At 49.4% G+C, this 16,014-nt stretch overlaps 1 long non-coding RNA gene across 4 annotated transcripts; it reads left to right on the top strand.

The window, feature by feature from the left end:
• The first annotated feature begins 143 nt into the window (after positions 1–143).
• Positions 144–10,098, top strand: LOC118596791. 4 transcript variants are annotated; one of them, XR_004946744.1, is made up of 4 exons: positions 144–266; positions 5,472–5,598; positions 7,524–7,619; positions 10,067–10,098. It is a non-coding gene; the product is annotated as an uncharacterized LOC118596791 (long non-coding RNA). The 4 variants fall into 4 exon arrangements; XR_004946746.1 differs by lacking the exon at positions 10,067–10,098 and adding an exon at positions 9,599–9,935; XR_004946745.1 differs by lacking the exon at positions 10,067–10,098 and adding an exon at positions 9,558–9,935.
• The last annotated feature ends 5,916 nt before the right edge of the window (positions 10,099–16,014 follow it).

The raw sequence follows: 16,014 nt of genomic DNA, 5'->3' as shown, positions 1-16,014 counted from the left end.
ACCCTCCCAGAAGTCCAGGGAGGGGCTGAGGAGGGGAGCTGAGGAGGGTGGCCAGGGGCCTGGACCCAAGAATTTGCATAATTTGTTCTTTCCTTTGAGGAGGGTGAGAAATCCCCAGGATCTCATTTCCCTGGAAACCGGCCCCGGTTTCTCATCTATTCCACCCTCCCTGGTGCCAGTTGCCAGGGCCCTAGACAAGCGGGGCTTTCTGGAAGCTTCCTGGGAGAGAGACCACTGTAGAAGGGGCTGATTCCAAATGGCGACTGGTGGGTAAGGGGACTTTTTAGGACTCAGTTTGACAGTTCTGAGGTCTCTACCTAGAAGAAGGACAGTGTAGGCAGGGGTCAGTAGCTCTCTCTTCTCCACTTTGGGCCCTTGATTTCCCCACCCATGGGCTGGATGGACACAGTGATGGTGTCTTTTTGCTGGGATCATCATGAGAACTCAGGATGACGAAATGTGGAGAGCACTTGAAGCGGTACCCGCTGTGTGGTCAGCCTTGGGTGGGGGGGGGTTGCTTATTGAGTGTCAGCGCTAGGCCGCTACTGTCTTGAGCAAACCCACACTATTAAGCACGCTAGCCAGCAGCAGCAAAGGTGAAGGGCAGTGTCTGTTCAAAGGCCCCAGAGCATGGTAGCCTGGGGACATGTTGAGCACTAGAAGGGAATGATGGGAGAGGGGGATGTGAAGGTACCATTTTCCCCTTCGGACGGTTGCCTTGGGGAAACAGGGAGCCATGGGAGGCTTTTGAACAGGACTATGGGATACACATGAGCTGAGCAGCAGGACTGTGGAGTGGTGACTGCCTGTAGGGGCCAGACCAGACACAGAGCCTAGTGAGGAGTTAGCACGGAGACCCTGATGAAAGATGGGGATGCCTGGGGCCTGAGAGGTGGCTCAGTGGGTGAGGGGCTTGCTGCACAAGCTTGGGGACCTGCGTTCTGATTCCCAGAGGACATGGAAAAAGCCAGGTAACTCCAGTGTGGGGAAGCAGGCATCGGCAAATCCTGGGGGAGCGGGGGTGGGGGGGTGGCTCACTGGCCAGTCACTCTAGCCAATCGGTGAGCTCCAGATTCAGTGAGGGACCCTACCCCCTAAAATAAGGTGGAGGGCTGATGAGCTGGCTCAGCAGATAAAAGCTGTCCCCTGACCTCCAGGCGTGCGGTGTGGCACACTTACACACCTGTACACACACACACACACTCTCACACGCACACTAAATAAATAAATACATAGACTTAAAGAATAATGTGGAGATCAATGGAAGAATATACCCAATGTCTGCCTCTGACCTCCACGCATGCAAACATGGACTCCTGCGCACAACACACAGACACATAGGGGGAGACCTGAGCTGGGACAGTAGTTCTAGGGGTGAAAAGGCCAGGGGCAGGAGTCCTGGGGTCACATAGGGCTCAGCTGACACCAGCAATGAGTGAGTGAATTCCGTGCCGGGGGAGATGGAGGAGTGCTGGTTTATGGAGAGCCCGTAACTCAGAACATGGTAAATTGTTTAGTAGGGGACCTTTAAGCAGGGCCTCAAAGGGTGGATGGGAGTTGTACAGAGGCCCAGTGAGGAAAGAGAGGCCACTCTGGACAGAGACCACCAAAAACAACACTGAGGAGGAACAGAAACCCGAGTGGGGGTAATGTGGATGGTGAACGTTAAATTTGGAGGGGAAATTGTGAGATCAAGTGTTGGGGACCTTGGGCATCTTCCCACAGATACCTGGGTTGGAAAGGTGGGCAGGCTGAGTGGCAGGGGAGATTCTCAACATGTGTATTAGTTTCCTGCAGCTACCCCAACAAAAGAGCTTGAAGCTGATGGCTGAACGCAACAGAAAGGCTGCTGCATCCTGCCTCTGTAGGGCAGGAGACTGAGATCACAGTGTGTGTGTGTGTGTGTGTGTGTGTGTGTGTGTAGTGGGGTGCGCTGAAGGCTCCAGGAGTCTTCCTGCCTCCCTAGGCTCTGGGCTCCTGTGCCAGCCTCAGCCTGCTTCCATGTGACCTTTCCTGGGTATGCCTTCTCTTGTTCTAAGGACACTTGTCATTGGACATAAGGTCTACCCAGGTCCTAAAGTCACAATCACTGGTTCCAGGTGGGGGCAAGGGCTGGCAATATCCTGAACCAGCACTCTCCCCTGCTCTCCGCCTGGTCCCTCTAGTCTTGCCTCCTGATCATGAACTGGGTGGTCCTCATGTACATGGCCTCTCCCGGGGCAGAGAACTAGCTAGCTTTCATCCCTCTAGCCTGGAAACTGTGGCAGCAGCATATGGGCTATGGGTGCCCCCTTGTGTCTATCCTGGAGTATTGCAGGAAGCGGCTCTGACCCAGTCTTTGCATTTAGCGTTTCACACACACTCATACACATAGATTTATACAGATTATGTAGGTTACTATATTTATATAGATTATGTGGGTCGCACCCATCTCATTATGGCTAGGGTTACAAACACACACCACCATGCCCAGCTTTTTTTTTTTTTTCCTTCTTTGAGACAGGGTTTCTCCATGTAGCCCTGGCTATCCCGGAGCTCACTCTGTAGACCAGGCTGGCCTCGAACTCACAAAGATCCGCCTGCTTCTGCCTCCCAAGTGCTGGGATTAAATGTGTATGCCAGCACGCCTGGCAATGCTCAGCTTTTTAAAGTGTGAGTTTAACGTGGATTTGGAATTGGGTCCATATGCTTGCAAAGCAAGTGCCATATAGATGGGGCTGTCTCTCTATTTCTTTTCTTTTTCTTCAATTTTTTTTTTTTTAGGTGTCTTTGAGACAGGGCTCACGTAGCCCAGGCTGGCCTTGAACTCTGTGTCGCTGAGGACCACCTTGAACTTTTGATCCTCCTGCCTCTGTCTCCTGGAAGCTGAGATGACAAGTGTTTTAAAGCATTCCCTGGTTTATTCTGTTCTGAGCTTGGACCCAGGGCCCAGTGAATGCCAGGCACAAACTCCACCCGCTGAACCGTGTCTCTCGTCTTAACATCAACCCTGAGATTGCTTTTGCCAAGTCTCTTATCATGGCCAGGAGAAGATCAATTGTTGCTAAAATTCCATCCCGAGGGATGAACTAAACAACAGCCACCCCTCCTGCCAAGGTCTCAATGCAAACTGAGTCACAGGTCCAGTGGAGCTCACTCTGGAGAACTAATGACTTTTCAGGGCTTCCTTACAGGGATGTGGTTGCCCCTCCCCCAAAAGCCTTTTTCCGTCAGGGATGAGGACTATCCCCAGCTGTATAGACACAGCCCTGTGCTGGCTGGCTTTATATCACCTTGACTCAAGCTAGAGTCATTTTGGAAGAAGGAACTTCAATTGAGAAAATGCCCCTACTAGACTGGCTTGGGGCAAGCCCTTGGTGCGGTTTTCTTGATTGATGATTGATGTGTCAAGGTCTAGCTCACCGTAGGTGATGACCGCTATTGGGCAGGTGGTCCTGGAGGGTATAATAAAGCAGGCTGAGCAAGCCATGGGCAGTGAGCCTGTAAGCAGTGCTCCTCCCAGGTCTCTGCATCGGCTTCTGCCTCTGGGGTTCCTTCCCTGTTTGAGTTTCTGCCCTGACTTCCACACCACGGTGTGGAACTCTAAGCTGAAATAAACCCTTTCCTCCCCAAGTTGCTTTAGGTAATGGTGGGGTTTTTTGTTTGTTTGTTTGGTTTGGTTTGGTTTTCTAGACAGGGTTTCTCTGTGTAGCTTTGGCTGTCCTGGATCTCTGACCAGGCGGGCCTCTGTCTTCTGAGTGAGTGATAGGATTAAAGGTGTGGGCCACTGCTGCCACTGCCCCCGCCACCACCATGGTGCCCAGTCACGGTCATAGTGTTTTTTCACAGCAATAGAAAACCTATCTAAGTCAAGCCTCCCCCTTCCTATTTCCCCCCCATACACACACACACACACACATACACACACACATACACACACATACATACATATATATACACATACATACATATATACACACACATACAAACATACACACACATATATACACACATACATACATACATACATATATATATATACACACACACATACATACACACACACACTCTAGCCCTTCTCCAGGCCACATGCAATTAAGGCAGAGTAGCAGGGTAGCACACAACATATAAAGAGATATAAAGAGTGGCTGGTTGTTTAGGTGAGGGTCCAGAGACCCTCCCCACCCCTCCATGAGGGGCATAAACAGTCAGCAAAGCCCAGCTGGGTTAATCCTTTTGCAGCTGGGCACAGCTGTATTTCCCAAGATGGTGGCTGCTTGGCTTGGAGGATGGTCAGTCCACAGTAACTAATATCAAGGGTTAGACTTCTGGGTCTCAGTAGGAAATCATTCTCTCTTCCAAGGTCACGAGTTATCTTGCTTTGAACTTTAAGGTTTAATTGTTTCAGGCATTCAGAACTAGATCTGGAATTCCTGACCTTGATCTGAGTTAGCAAACCCCTCACTTTCACTCCGCCAAGATGCTTATCTCCCATGCCCCTGTGAATGTCACCTTCCAAACATAATCTTTGCAGGTACAATTAAGTTTAGAATCTAGAGATGATCCTAGGTTATCCATGCAGGAGCAAATTTGATCACATATAAGGGAGGAGGCATGGGAAATCACATACACACACACACACACACACACACACACACAAACACCATCACACGCGCAGACACACATGAGAGGGCATATAAAGGTACAGCAGAGACTCGAGGTATATGTTCAAATCCCAGCGCCTTGGGTGTGGTAGCAAGAAGATTGCTGTAAGCTCAAGGCTAGCTGGGCTACTTAATGAGTAGCCTGGACTACATAGAAGAGACCCTTCTTTCCTCCCTTCCTCTCTCTGGAACTCACGTTGATCCTCCTGCCTCCACTTGCCCTATGCTGGGGTTCCATCGTGCACCGCCACACCTGGTTCAATACTCTTGTCTTCTGAAGGTTTGAAAGCTCTGAACTGTGAAGCTCTGTGAAGACAGAGCTGCCTCGGCCCTGAACCGGTAGGGCCAGCCAGCTAGAGATGGCAGGACCAGCTCAGGCCTCTTCCCAGGAGGCTGTAGAGGGACTATGAACCTGCGTATCCTCTGACTTGGGCCTAGATACAGATTTTGGATCCCCAAAACTGTGAAGAAAGAGAATTCTATTGTTTGAAAGCCACTGACTTTGTGGTATTTTATGAAGGAAACATTATGATTTATATTTGTTTATATGTGTGTGTGTATATGTGTGTATTCATATGTACATAAGTGAATCCTATTTCAAAAAATAAATACCTTGAGATATAACACACATATCATGAAATTCACTCCCCACATTTTTTTTTTCCTTTTCCCATGGGATCAAACCCAGGCAAGTCTGATGAGCTAGACGATGCTCTACTGCTGGGTTACACCATCAGTCCCCCAAATCCACCTGGTTAAAGTGCACAGTTTGGGTAGGTGAGATGGCTCAGCACATGATGGAAACCACAGTTGTCTCCTGTCACACAGGTGAGAGAAGGAGTACACAGCCACCCCTCTCCCACAATGCATAAATGAAGTGTGAAAGTGCCTGGTGTGGTGTGTACACCTGCCATCTCAATGCCCTAGAGGTGGAGGCAGCAAGGTCAGCTATGCGGTAAGTTCGAGACCAGTCTGGGTCACATGAAACCCTGTCTCCAAACGCCTCATAAATGCATTTATAAAAACAAAGTGGACATTTCTGTGGGTTCTCACATGTTTACATTCGTTGCCAGAGTCTACTTCCTGAATATTTGTTTCTTCCCCAAATGCCACCTGGTTAAATTGGTGTGTGTTGGCAGTCACCCTGCTCTCTCTTCACTTTCCTAGTCCTTAGTTTCTGGAAACTTCATATAAATGGAATCACACACTGCCTGTTCTTTTGGGACTGGCTTCTCTCACTTAGTGTAATGTTTGTAGCTTGATTTTTTTTTTTTTTAATTTTTATTTTTTTGAGACAGGGTTTCTCTGTGTAGCCCTGGTTGTGTTGGACCAGGCTGTCCTTGAACTCTCAGAGATCCTCCTGCATCTGCCTCCTGAGTGCTGGGATTAAAGGCGTGTGCCCTCACACTGTAGCTCGAATTTGAACATCATTCTTTTTTTCCCCCAATGATTTATTTATTTGTATTTTATGTGCATCAGTGTTTTGCTTGTGTGTATGTCAGTGTGAGGGTGTCGGGTCCCCTGAAACTGGAGTTCTAGACAATTGTGAGCTGCTATGTGGGTGCTGGGAATTGAACCTCGGCCCTCTGGAAGAACATAGTGTTCTTTTATAAATGTGGGTGCCTGTATTTGGGGCATAAACATTCAGAATCGAGGCTTCATCTTGGTGGGTTTTCCCTGTGATAAATATCTAATGTCCTTCCCAATCTCTTTCAAATGATTTTAGTTTGAAGTCGATTTTATTAGATATTAGGATAGCTACACCAGCTTGTTTCTTAGGTCCATTTGCTTGGAAAGCCTTTTCCCAGCCCTTTACTCTGAGGTAGTTAGTGTCTGTCTTTGAAGTTAAGGTGTGTTTATTGCATGCAGCAGCAGGATGGATCCTGTTTTCGTATCCATTCTGTTAGCCTGTGTCTTTTTATAGGTGAGTTGAGACCATTGATATTGATGGATATTAATGACCAGTGATTGCTAATTCCTGTTTTTTTGTTTTTTGTTTGTTTGTTTGTTTGTGTGTGTGTGTGTGTGTGTGTGTGTGTGTGTGTGTGTGTTAGTGTTGTGTTTCCCTTTTTTGGTATTTGTCACAACTAGTACTCTTAACCACTGAGCCATCTCTCCAGCCCCCTTGAATTTCATTCTTATTTACTTATTTTTGAGATAGGCTTTCATGTAGCCCAGCTCAGTTCCAAACTCAGTATGTAGTTGAGGGTGACCTTGATCCTTCTCTACTTCTCTAGTGCGGGGGGTGGGTGGTGGGTGGGGGGGTGTTGCTTGTGTGTACTGCCATGACCGTATGTTTATTTGTATTTTACAGTACCAGGGATGGGATCAAACCCAGGGCTTCATGCACAGTAGGCAGGTACTCCACCAACCATGCCACATCCCAGCACCTCCTTTTTATGGCTAAATAATGTGCTGAGCTGCTCCAGTTACAGACGTGGGAACAGTTCGATCTAGGGCTGTGTTGCTGAGCCTCATGGGTGTCCCGGTTTCCTCTCTGTTGCTGGGATAACACACTGGCTGGAAGTTCCTTAGGGCCCAAGGGAAGGGCTTATCTAGCTTACCCTTTCCTATCTTAGGCCATCGTTGTGGGAAGTCAAGGCAGAAACCTGGAGGCAGGGACTGAAGCGGAGGCCATGGGGGAAACTGTTACTGCCTTGCTTTTCTTAGATAACCCAGGCCCACCTGCCTGATCCGCAGTGGGCTGTGCTCTCCCCCATCAATTAGTGATTGAACCTGCCCACAGGACAGTGGCAGGGCCTCAGTTAAGGTTCCCTCTTCCTAAGTGACTCTTGTTTGTGCCAAGTTGACAATCGGCACAACGGGGAAGTTTTGTGGGGGTGTCCTCAGTTCTCCTGGGTACTTTTTTTTTTCTCCTAGTTCTGGGGAATGGAACCTGGGGCCTTGGGCATGATAGGTGAGGACTTTCCATTGAGCCACACCACTATCTCCCTTGGGAAATTGAAGCAACGTAAGGTAAGCCTGTGTTTAAATGTTTGAGGTCCTGCCAAACTGTTTTCCACCGCAGCCGCTCAGCCCACATCCCCGCCTGCAACCGCGAAGTTCTGACCTCTCCTCGCGCCTGTACTGTTTATCTGTTGGAACAGGGCCATCTGGTGGGTGTGAAGTGTGAGCTCCATGTCCCTTTGTCTGTCTGCACCTTTCCTAATGACTCACACAATGTTTTGGGCTTTTCAGTGTTGAGATTTTTCACATCTTTTGTTGATTTATTGCTAAGAGGTTTTTTGTTTTTGTTTCGTTTTGTTTTTGAGATCGTGTCTCACTGTGTAGCCCTGGCTGTCCTGGAACTCACAATGCAGACCAGACTGGCCTCAAACTCACAGAGGTCTGCCTGCCTTTGCCTCCCGAGTGCTAGGATGAAATGCTAGCCTGGGTTTCTGTTTTTGTGATTCTTTGATTCTTGCTATGTTGGATGGAGCCTAGGTAAGTGCTCTGCTACTGAGTTATATTCCTAACATCTCTTTTTCCTTTTAAAGTTTCTTTTGAAAAGACTTACTATGATTTTTATTTATATGTATGACTGTGTGTGTGTGTGTATGCCACATGAGTGCAGTGCCCTCAGAGGCCAGAAGAGGGCACTAGATTCCCTTGGAGCTGGAGCGACAGACTGTTGTGAGCTGCCCAACAAGGGTGCTGGGAACTGAACTCAAGTCTTTTGCAAGAAGCAAATGCTAGGGCTGGAGAGATGGCTCAGTGGTTTAGATCACTGCCTGCTTTTCCAGAGGCCCCGGGTTCAATTCCCAGCACCCACAAGGCAGATCACAACTGTCTGTACCTCCTGTTCCGGGGGAATCTGACACCCTTACATCAGACATACATGTAGGCAAAACACCAATGCACATAAAGTAAGAAGAGATGAACTGAGAGATGGCTCTAAATGTGGAACTTCATGCTGGGTGTGGTGGCATGCACCTTTAATCCCAACATTGAGGAGGCAGAGGAGGGCAGATCCCTGTGAGTTCGAGGCCAGTTTGATCCAAATAGTGAGTTTCAGGCCAGGACTACACAGTGAAACCCTGTCTCAAACAAAAAAAGTCCAAAATTGGGGCTGGAGAGATAAGTCAAGGGTTTAGGTCACTGTGGTTCTTACAGAGGAATTGGGTTTGGTTCCCAACACTCACAACTGTCTGTACCACCAGTTCTGAGGGCTCTGACATGCTCTGGCTCCCCTGGTCCCCTGCATGCACCTAGTGCACGTGAACTCATGTGGACATAATAAAAATAAATAAATCTTCTTTTTAAAAGTCCAGAATCCTAGCTGGGTGGGGGTGGCCACTTGCCTTTAACCTTTAATCCCAGCACTCTGGTGTCAGAGACAGGTGGATCTCTGAGTTCAAGTCCAGCCTGGTCTACAGAGCGAGTTCCAGGACAGCCAGGGCTACACAGAGAAACTTTGTCTGGGGGAAAAAAGAATGAGGAATGACAGGAAATTATGTCATCTCTAGTGGAAACACGGGACAGCTTCTTGGGAGGATGATTTTTGTCTCTTGTTTGTAGCGCAGGAAAATCAAGGACTAAGCCAGTCTGTACTATGTAGTGAGGCTTTGTCTCAAAAGCAGGAGAAAGAGAGACAGAGAGAGAGAGAGAGAGAGAGAGAGAGAGAGAGAGAGAGAAGAAGAAGAAGGAGGAGGAGGAGGAGGAGGAGGAGGAGGAAGAGGAGGAAGAAGAAGAGGAGGAGGAGGAGGAAGATGAGGAAGAAGAGGAGGAGGAGGAGGAGGAAGAGGAGGAAGAAGAAGAGGAGGAGGAGGAGGAAGAGGAGGAAGAAGAAGAGGAGGAGGAGGAGGAGGGGAGAGGCGAAGGAGAAGAGAGGGGAAGGAGAGAAAAGGGCCACCGAGCTATGACAAGCCATTGGGGAGCCTTACATGCATTAATGAAACACCTGGTACTTTCAAGTTATTATCAAGTGATTTCAAGTTATTATCATCCCAACTCAGAACATCTGGAAGAGAGAAAACTCTAGAGACTGTGGAAAGGTAAGGGGGCTGTCAGAGGTTTAAAGAAAGAGAGTTGACCATGACAGGTAGCTCTAATGGTGACAAGTGGCATATACATTTGTCAAAATGACCACAGAATGTGCAAGTGAATGCCACTGTAAATATGGACTCTGGGGGCCAGTGGTGGATCATGTAGGTTCATCCATTATTATACTCAACACACCATTCTGCTGTGGGAGTGTGATTCGGAGAGAAGTTATATGGGAAATTCCATCTTTCTGATTCAATATTGCTGTAAACCTAATATTTCTATTTAAAAGTAGTCTATTTTTGAGAAAGAAAGGGGCTTGGAGAGGCAACTCTGCAGCTAAGAGAATTTGCCTCTTTTTTAAATGTTTTTTCCCCCGGAAACACTTACACATACTTCCTGTTACTACACTTACTTAAGTTACTTTGTTATCATTTTAGGTGTATGACTGTATCCATGGAGTCCAGAAGAGGACATTGGATCCCCTGGAACTGGAGTTACAGACGGTTGTGAGCTGCCATGTGGGTTCTAGGAATTGAACCCAGGTCCTCTGGAAGAACAGCCAGTCCTCTTAACCACCCAGCCATTTCTCCAGCTAACTTAATAGTTCAAAACCATTTCAACATGGTCAAAAGACAGAAAATAAAGCAGAATTAAATCAAGCACTAGCAGGATGTCCTCTGGACCCACACTGTTGTATCTGGCGTCTCTCCACCTTTGATTGCTCTTAGCCATGGTGGTTTTCCCTGAGCTTTCAAATACCTGGTCTCTTGTGTGTTTTAGTTACTTTCCCTCTTGCTAAGAGAAAATACCTGATGAGAGCAAAGGAAGGGAGGGAGGAAGGAAGGGAAGGAAGGAAAGGAGGAAGGAAGGAAGGGAAGGAGGAAGGAAAGAAGGAAGGAAAGAGGGAAGGAGAGGAGGAAAGAAGGAAGGAAGGAAGAAAAGGAAGGAAGTAAAGAAGGAAGGAAGGAAAGGAGGAAGGAAGGAAGTAAAGAAGGAAGGAAGGAAAGGAGGAAGGAAGGAAGGAAAGAAGGAAGCAAGCGTTTATTTTGCCTCACAGTTTGAGGGTACAGTCCATCATGGCTGGGAAAGTCCTGGTGTCTGGAGCTTGAAGCAACTGGTCACATGACATCCAGAGAGGAAGAAGAGAGATGAACGCCTATGCTCCGCCCATTTTCTCCTTTTTAACGCAACCCAGAACCCCAGTTCCAGGAGAAGCATCACCCTCTTTTAGGGTGAGTCATCTCACCTCATCTTTCCCAGTCCTTCATGGGTATGCCCAGAGGCTAATGTAACTTAGACTAGCTTCTACAGGTGTGCCTGGAGGGTGGTCTCCTAGGTGACCCCAGGGCCTCTGCTTGGTGAGCATCATTACCCATCATAACTCAAGAGACTGACAGACAAAACCACTGACACTCAGCATGAGGAAGCTGAGGCAGGAAGAACACAAACCCATGGTCAACCTGGGCTGCCTAGCCAAGTCCGGTTTCAAACAAACAAAACATCCCAGGTACCGGTGGGATGGGAACTGGAGCTCACACACCACGGATGGGAGGGGTCAAATGTACAAGGATGTCACAACACCACTTGGCGGATCTACTGGAAGTAAACCTGCCCTGGTAAGTAAGTGGTCCTGTCCTTGGTAAAGCGAGACAGTGGGCATGCCTGTGGTTATCATAGGAGATATATAGGAGTTAGAGATATTTCTTAAGAGTCTCTGCGCAGGACTGGCCCAGAGCAGTCTAGTAATACATAAGATCTTATAGAGCAATGAGAATGGGCAGTCTGCAAACGCGTGCATGCCCCTCGAGGGGATCTCTCACACGCTGACCATAGCAAACCAACATACACACCAGCTATAGGGCTCAGTCCCACTCCAGAAAGAAGAAAACAGGTAGGATGGATCCTTGTAGAGAGGACAAATCCCCTAGGGGAGGACCTGGCTGGAAGGGTAATATGGAAAGCTGTTAGAAGTTACTGGAACCTGACCCAGGCTGATGACTTTAGTATGAGGACAGGTAAAAGCCCCCGGAGATATACTTTTAAGGTCTGTGTCTCTGACTGACAGGCTGTGTTTTGTTTGCCTGTTTGGGGACTGATTCTAGGCTTAAGCTGGCCTGCAACTCACTCTGTAGCTCAGGGTGGCAGTCCTCCTACCCCAGCCTCCCAAGTGCCAGGTGAGAGGTGCGGGGTCCACCACCGGCCTTGCTGTGTTTTACATTTATTCGTGTGTGTGTGTGTGTGTGTGTGTGTGTGTGTGTGTGTAAATTTTAGGAATTGGGTCTCTCCTTTTACTATGTGGGTCCTGAGGGTTGAAATCAGGTCATTAGGCTTGGTCAAAAGTGCCTTTATCTGCTGAGACATCTCACTGGCCCCTTTGCAATGTTTTATGTGTAAGTAAAAGGGAGAAGAAAACTGTCTCCGAGCCAGGTGGTGGCGCCACACAGAAGGCAGAGCCAGGTGGATCTCTGTGAGTTTGAGGCCAGCCTGGGCTACAGAGTGAGTTCCAGGAAAGGCGCAAAGCTACACAGAGAAACCCTGTCTCGAAAAACAAAACAAAAACAACAAAAAACAAAAACAAAAAACAAAACAAACCAAAACTAAAAAGGGCTGGAGAGATGGTTCAGAGGTTAAGAGCACTGGTTGTTCTTCCAGAGGTCCTGAGTTCAATTCCCAGCACCCACATGGTGGCTCACAACCATCTGTAATGAGATCTGGCACCCTCTTCTGTGTACATAATAAATAAATAAATTTTTTAAAAAAAGGTCTCCGACATAAAGCCCCCCTCTCCCCAAACCAGCCCTGGAACCTACCATCAGCATGTCCTTGGCTGACAATGGTCCTGCCCATCATCTCCCGTGGTACAATGAGTTTCCCAAACGGACCTAGTGTCTTGACCTTCCGTCTCTCCAGAACTCTCTCCTCTACCTAGGCTAGTGGTTCTCAACCTCCCCAGTGCTGAGACCCTTTCATACAGTTCTTCATGTTGCGGTGACCCCCTACCATAACATTACTTTGTGGCTACTTCCTAACGGTCATTTTACTACTGTTATGAATGGTAATGTAAATATATGATGTGCAAGATATCTGATATGCGACCCCCCCCATAGGAATGGTGACCCACAAGTTGAGAACCCCTGACCTAGAGTCACCGTGGACCCTGTTATTCCCTCCCCCAAGCCCGGGCACCCTTGTAACTGTTGTGACCCACATTGCAGAAGTGACATTGGCTGACTTCTCAGGGTAGATCATAGGTGACGTGGCTTCTTCTGGACGGCTTTGACATATGGTTTTGAAACCACGATGTAGGAAGCTGATGATTCTGATGCCACCATGGAGACCAAGCAGTGGGAACACACAGTGAGCAGCCCCAGCCATCCTGACCAATGGATGACCCACCCGACTTGCTGTCTACCAGGTCCTACCCCGCACAGGCTCCTGAGTTCACTCAGCACTCCGGCTTGCCTCAGCCTGCTCCGTCCTGGGGTGGGCTACTACACAGAGATAGTGAACGGAAACACCTGGCTACCTTCTTCCTCAGGGCCCTCCACCCTGCCAGCCACACAAGTGTGCCCACTTCCCCATTACAGAAATGGCTCGCTTCCAGGCTGCGGCAATCTGGTCACTTTTCTAGGCCAGATGTTGCCACACCTCCTCCAGGAAGCCTTCAGCTTGCAGTGCCTAGCGGTGGCGGCAGGAGCAGATCATGACTAGGTTCAGATCCCAGACTGCCTACTTCCCAGGTGGGTCACCGGGCAGGGTACGCGTGACTCAGCCTCAGATTCCTGATATATAAGGTTTGGGTAGTCACAGTGGATGTTTCACACGGGGACTAAAAGGGATCACATTTCGGGAAGTATTCAGACTGTCACAGCCACAAGAGCCTCTGGAATGTTAGCAGTGATTGTTGTCTCAGGTCTGGGGGTGTGGGGGGGCTTGTCCTTTGATCTCCAGAGGCCCATTCACTGGTGACTTAATGATATCCATTCATTTATTCATTCTTTTTCTACACGGTGAGCTGGACTCGCTGGGACAGGCTGTGTGCCTGGTTCTGAGCCCAGCTGCAGGGCAGCAGTGACGGGGGAGGTGGGCTCCATCTTGACCATCAGAGGCCTGCATTCTCTGAGGAAGGTATCAGATGGATACAGAAGAGAGCTGACGGGTTGATGAGAGCACCAAAGAATGCAGAAGGAGAAATACTTGACTTGTTCCCTCTCTTTCTAGTGGGGGGAGGGGACGAGTGTGCAGGGAGAACTGAGGAGGGGGTACATGGGAGCCAGAGATGAGGAGGGGCTGGGAAGAACGGGGCAGGCAGAGCAATCAGGACCGCTGGAGGCTTCTGCAGGGAGGCTGGGTGGATGAGTGTAGCCCGAGGCCATTTGCATTGCCAGTGTCCCGGAATGTCCCCAGGTACGGACTTCGAAGTTACAACATCATACAGTGAGCCTTTCCTATCCCCAGGTTCTAATCCATGGAATCAATCAATCTCAGATTGGAAATATTCAGGGGGAAAAAAAAAACCCAACCCCAAACCTCTGGGCATCATAATGTGTATTTGTAATCTCAGCACTTGGGAGGCTGAGGCAGGAGGATCGCAGCAAGTGTAAGGACATCCTTGCTTAGAAGCCATACCCTGGTCCCCAAAACAGAATAAAAAACCAGATGATTGGCTGGTTAAGAGCACTTGTCACTATGGCAGAGGATCCGGGTTTGCAGAGGATCCGGGTTTGGTTCCCAGCTCTCGCTTGGGTGGCTCACTATTGCCTACAGCTGCAGCTCCAGATTTGATACACAGGCAGGGGAGATGAGGCCACAAAAGGAGAAGCGAACCCCCTAAATTCCAGGAACACACACAGGGGCTTGAACCCAGCCTTTCTCTTCCCACCCTAGGGTGCTCATTCTACCAGGAGCCTGTTGCAGTGAAGGCTGGGCCCTGGCTGGGATTATGGCTCTGCCCCAGGCCTTATTCCTTACCTTGAGGAGCACCTGGCCTGCACCCAGGTTGGTGACATGGAGAGTTCGGGACTCGGCACAGGATGAGCTGCTGAGCCCATCTGTGTCACACAGCCTCAAGTGACTTCCCCTGTGAACACCAGGGGAACTTATTCACTAGCCCTTCCTGGCAGGGGTGGTTCTCTCAGCATCTCCTGCAGGGGCAGGGGCTGGTGGGATGCTGTGAGTCATGAGGATGAATGAAGGCAAGGAGGACCCATGGCTTGTGACGGTCCAAGTTAAAGCAAGCAGGAGGCTTGGTCCTTTTGAAAGCATTAGGTGGGACCTTAGCACTTGGCTCTGGCTGTTCTTCTGCCAGCTCCACTTTTGGCTCTCACCTCCTCCTCAGCTGGGCTTTCCAATGGCCCTGGGCAGAGGTGAGGAGCTTTTTTCTCAGGGTCTACAGGCCATCAAATGATGTGGGGCACAGACAGGTGAGACAGGAGGGGAGGTCACAGCCACACACCAACACAGACTCTAGCTCCACAGTCACCGGTGCATGCAGCCTCAGGAAACCTGTGACTTCTCAGTAAGGGACAGGAGGTCCCTGGCCGGTGGTTCATGTAGCTGATCGGAGGCCCTAAGGTAGCTCTGCACAGTGCACATACAGAATGTGTTGGTATATAAACGGCCACTGATTTTGTGCTAAGCCCTACCTCGGAGTCACCAGATACAGCTATTGTTGTCTCTTGTTCAGCCCGGGTCACAAAGAGGGGGTGGGGGCTGGAATTCGAATCGGGACCTTCGTGACACCAGGTGGGGCAGGCAGCACCAGGAACCCTGCCAGCCCCTGGGGGCAGTGACTCAGTGGCAGGTCCCCACATCTCTTCTCCCACCCCTCCCTTTCCAGCTGACTCAGCCAGACTGTCCAGGGCCTTTCTCTGGAATTCTGGGCCCCAGGCTGTGTTCCTGGCCACCTCCTCTTGTAGGCAGGGCACACCCTCCATAGAGCCGCTACACTGGCTCCCCTCCATCTTCAATCTCCTCTCTGCTGCAGGCTTGCTTTATTGAACATCTCTTCCAACCACCTTGAGGGAAGAGGAGGCACACATAGGACCCTTGAGGAAGCTGGGTGGTACAGCCTGGGGAAGGGATGGCCGGTCTAGCCTCAGTCTCTTGTCTGCCTACAGCTGTCTAGCTTTTCTCTCTGATCTTAAGCTATTCCCCATTTGTCCCTTCCTCCCAGCTCAGCCTTACCTCTGGCCTCACACCCCACCCAAGGCCAGGTGGGCACAGATCTCTGGTTGAAACTAGGGTGAGTCATCATTTCTGTTCCCTGATGCCAAGTTGTTGGGCATAGCCAAGTAGGGGGAAGGGATGTGGGGACAGGGCCACTTCACACACACCCACACCCCTCCCTCCTCTGTCTGTCTTGTCTGTCTATCTTTGTGTCTGT

This window comes from Onychomys torridus, chromosome 16 (assembly GCF_903995425.1).
Source record: "Onychomys torridus chromosome 16, mOncTor1.1, whole genome shotgun sequence".
NCBI classification, from domain to species: domain Eukaryota; kingdom Metazoa; phylum Chordata; class Mammalia; order Rodentia; family Cricetidae; genus Onychomys; species Onychomys torridus.
This window is presented reverse-complemented; position numbering and strand designations above follow the sequence as displayed.